This window comes from Gavialis gangeticus, unplaced genomic scaffold, assembly GCF_001723915.1.
Source record: "Gavialis gangeticus isolate Ggan-Ray unplaced genomic scaffold, GavGan_comp1, whole genome shotgun sequence".
Classification (NCBI taxonomy): Eukaryota; Metazoa; Chordata; order Crocodylia; family Gavialidae; genus Gavialis; species Gavialis gangeticus.
Genome location: NW_017729001.1, coordinates 13,198,380 through 13,202,137, shown reverse-complemented (window position 1 = coordinate 13,202,137; position 3,758 = coordinate 13,198,380). Strand labels below are relative to the sequence as shown.

Below are 3,758 nucleotides of genomic sequence, written 5' to 3'. Positions count from 1 at the left end.
GTGGGATGGGAGTTGAGAGGGCTGGCTGGTGGGGGGTGGAAGGGAGGGGACACAAAAAATAAACCCATGTGGGGAGAGGGAGAGAAGGAAAAGAGTATCCCTGGGGCCAGGGCCAATGACTGGGTTTTCCCAGTCCCAGAGCTGTACAGGTGAAGTATACAGAAGTTCCATGCACCAGTTTGACCTAAATTGAATTAATCTAATACTACACAATTGAATTAATCTAATACTACACAGATCCAGGTTTATCTTAAACTGGGTTCTGCAATTTTCAGGCCGGTTTGTGTGCATGGAACTTCTGCACAAGTGTAAGGTTGGCACCAGGACAAGCTAAGTTTAAATCAGGCAACTGGGTTTAAATCAGGCAATTCTTAACCCAATTTCACCTCCCCAAATGTCTGTGGTTAGCCTTACGGGTTTGGCTCTCTCATCATACTGAAGATCAAAAACAGATTTGAGTTGTCTAGTCACATATAGGTTCTTTCAGGTAAAACAGACTTGATATATCATATGTTCCTAACTATAAAAGGCAAACAGCAGATGGAGGGACATGTATTGAACACTCAAGACCCTTTACTTTACAATCTTTTATACTAATTGCATTTTATTGGTGGGGGGGAGGAGGGGAATATACATTTTATGTAATTATCCTCATATAAAGGTGCCTTCTATCTGTATTGCTGATCCCTATAAACACCTATAATAGTCACAGCAATTCAAAAACTCAGCATAAACAACAACTAAATCAGCACATACCCCAATTTTTGTTTTAAACTTTTCCTGCCATTCAGCTCATCCTTTTACAATGTGAAAAAGGAAATGGTCAGTAAAAGGTTCCAGAGTTAACATTTGTCTGAGATGAATGAGAAATATTTGCATGCTCTGAGAAGAAACATTATTTTAGAGAGACACTCTGATCTACACACAGTTTTTGTACCACATCAACCTATGCTCTTTTAGATCCTCATAACATTATATTAGTCCAACTCCCTGATGTGGGCATAATTCAGTGTAACGGGGTTTATGTTTCAGAATGGCATCTAAAATAGTGGGCTGTAACACTGTGTATACGCCTGGAAACCAATTAATAAAAGATGGAATTACAGTTATACATAGAAAAGCCTTCAGAAAAACTGTACTGCATCTGTATGAGTCTGCTGTGGAAACAGCATCACCGCAACGGTAATTAGAAACTTTATTTCTAAGCCAGAGGTGTTATTAATCAGCCGGAGTTCCCGACTGCCTTGCTTCTCACAAGTGACAAAGCCACAGATGAATCATGTAGGTCCAGCCAAATGATTAATGCACAGATGTGGAGGAGGCATTTGGGGGGGAGAGGGAGGGAGGAGGGGGTGTCCTCAAGCATGTACATGATTTAGGTATGCAAGAAACCAGAAGCCAGTTTCAAATTCTTCAGCCACATCTAACCCTGAGCAGAACATGCAGCAGACATTTCCTTCCCCATCTGCAGGAGGATCCAGCATGCTTCCCTGTGTTGGCTCATGCCAGAGCGTGGTATGTATGAAAATGACCCTGTCTCTGTTGCACCAAATGCCTAAGAGGACATGAGGAGGGGAGGACCCAAGGGATGACAGCTACCTCTTGCATATGCAGTGGAGAGAAGGTAGGTTTTCACCCTTCCCATTCCTCCTGGTATTTCTGCAAGGATCAACCATAAACTGGTTGCTGTAGGTCTGACTGCTAGAGATGCACATTTCTTGTCAATTTGGCCTTATTTTCTTACTTGTAATTGGACAGCAATAGAAAAGAATCAGTGAATGGGCAGCACTTGTTTTACTTTATCAAACAGTCAATTTGCTCGGAGATGCAGAGGTTAGTCTAGGCCAGGGGTTGGCAACCCCTGGCACGCGTGCTGAGCATGGCACATGAGGGCAATTTGCTTGGCATGCCATGGCCAGCCCTGGGTAGCTGCTGCCAGCGACGGAGCCCAGGCTGCTCCCAGCAGGCCTTGCAGCGTCCCAGCTGCTTGCTGGGAGCAGCCCGGGCTCCCAGCTGGCAGCAGCTACTCAGAGCCAGAGCCGGCTGCAGCCGGGAGGCTCCGAACAGCTGTGCTGGGCTCCAGAGCCCCAGCATCAACTCTGTACTGGTGCATGCACCCATGTGTCAGAGCGGGCGATGGGGGAGGGGCCCAAGGCAGCGCAGCCCCGGTCTCTCCTCCGCTTCTGGCACAGAGGCGATGGCAGGGTTCTGGAGTCCGGCGCAGCTGTTTGAAGCCAGCCTGGGCTCTGGGCAGCAGCAGCAGGCAGGCTGCAAACAGCTGCGCCAGGCTCCACAGCTCCAGCATCAGCTCCATGCTGGCGGCGACTTCACAGGCACCTCGGGGTGGGTTGCACTGTCCCGCTGTCCGCTCTGAGGTGTGCACGCAGTTGCCGCCAGCACAGAGCTGATGCCAGAACTGTGGTGCTTAACACAGCTGTTTGGAGCCTCCCGGCTGCAGCTAGACCCGGCTCTGGGTAGCTGCTGCCAGTCGGGAGCCCAGGCTGCTCCCAGCAGGCAGCTGGAACGCTGCAAGCCCTGCTGAGAGCAGCCCGGGCTCCAGCAGCTACCCAGAGCCAGGGTAGCTGCTGACAGCCACAGAGCCCGGGCTGAGGGGCAGGGGTTTTGGGTGGGGGGCAAGGGGCAGTAGGCCTGTGGCGCGGGGGCTTTGAGTGGGGGGCAAGGGGCACAAGCAGGGCATCCTGCCATGTACCTCTTGCCCTCATTTTGTTTTTCTGGAATGCCGGCACTCCGGCACCTTCCAAGGTAGCCATTGTGGTGTTTTTCGGCACTCTGGCCAAAAAACGTTGCCTACCTCTGGCCTAGGCTGTGTAGATTGAACTGATAACTTAAGCAAGTGAAAAGACATTCACTTTTGATTCTGGAAATGCAGCCACATGCCTGCAGCAGCCCAGTCCAGAACCTGGGGTGCACTTAAATGTCTCCCTGCTTGGCTAGAGCAGACAGCTTGGGCCAAGGCTAGCCTGTCCACTCTGGGGGCATGCAGGGGAGATGCATAGCATCCTGGGACGTTGAGGGACTATGAGTTAACTTGAGTCTGATTGGGGTCGGGGACAGAAGTGCAATAAACTGATTTAACCTAAATCAGTTAAGTCTGATACTACACCCATCCAGTTTCATCTTAAACCAGTTTCATCCATTTTGAAAGTGATTTAAGTGCATTGAACTTCTGTTGTGTTACAGATCTGAACTGGTTTCTGTTCACTTACACCAGTTTATGTGTAATTTCTGTCCCTAGCCTGAATGTGCCTCGCCAAGGGCTCTCACCCTCTCCCGTGAACCTCCAGCTGCTTCCATGAACTGCTGGCTTCATCTCCACAGGAAGCTTTTACAGTCCTGGGATGCAGAAGCCTAAGTGCACTGGGGTGAGGAAGGGGTCAGGTTACAGTCACTACTTGTAGGCAAGGCTGGGTGGCAAAAACACTTAATTTCCCTCTCTAAAATCATAGGCACCCCACCAAACACTGGCTTTTACAAAAAGCCCTTCTTAACTTGAGTAGGAGTAAAGCTCCTCTTTGGGAAGGCCATGGATTCCTCATCAGCACTCCCCAACAGCCAGTCTCACTTCAAGACCATTCATCCATGTACTAAAGCCCCTATTCTCTCGACATTCTTCCACGTACCAAAGCAGCCACCCCAGACCACCAGAGCTACGACAAGTCCAGAGGAAGGGGTGGGGTTGGGGGCAGTCCCGTCCCATCCCATCCCACCCCACCCCACCCTACCCCACCCCCCTGGCG

General features: G+C 50.0%; 1 protein-coding gene across 1 annotated transcript in view; it reads right to left on the bottom strand.

Moving 5' to 3' along the window:
- The window catches only part of ADORA2A (adenosine A2a receptor), a 22,580-nt gene that overhangs the window by 17,453 nt on the left and 1,369 nt on the right, over window positions 1–3,758 (bottom strand). The window lies entirely within an intron of this gene.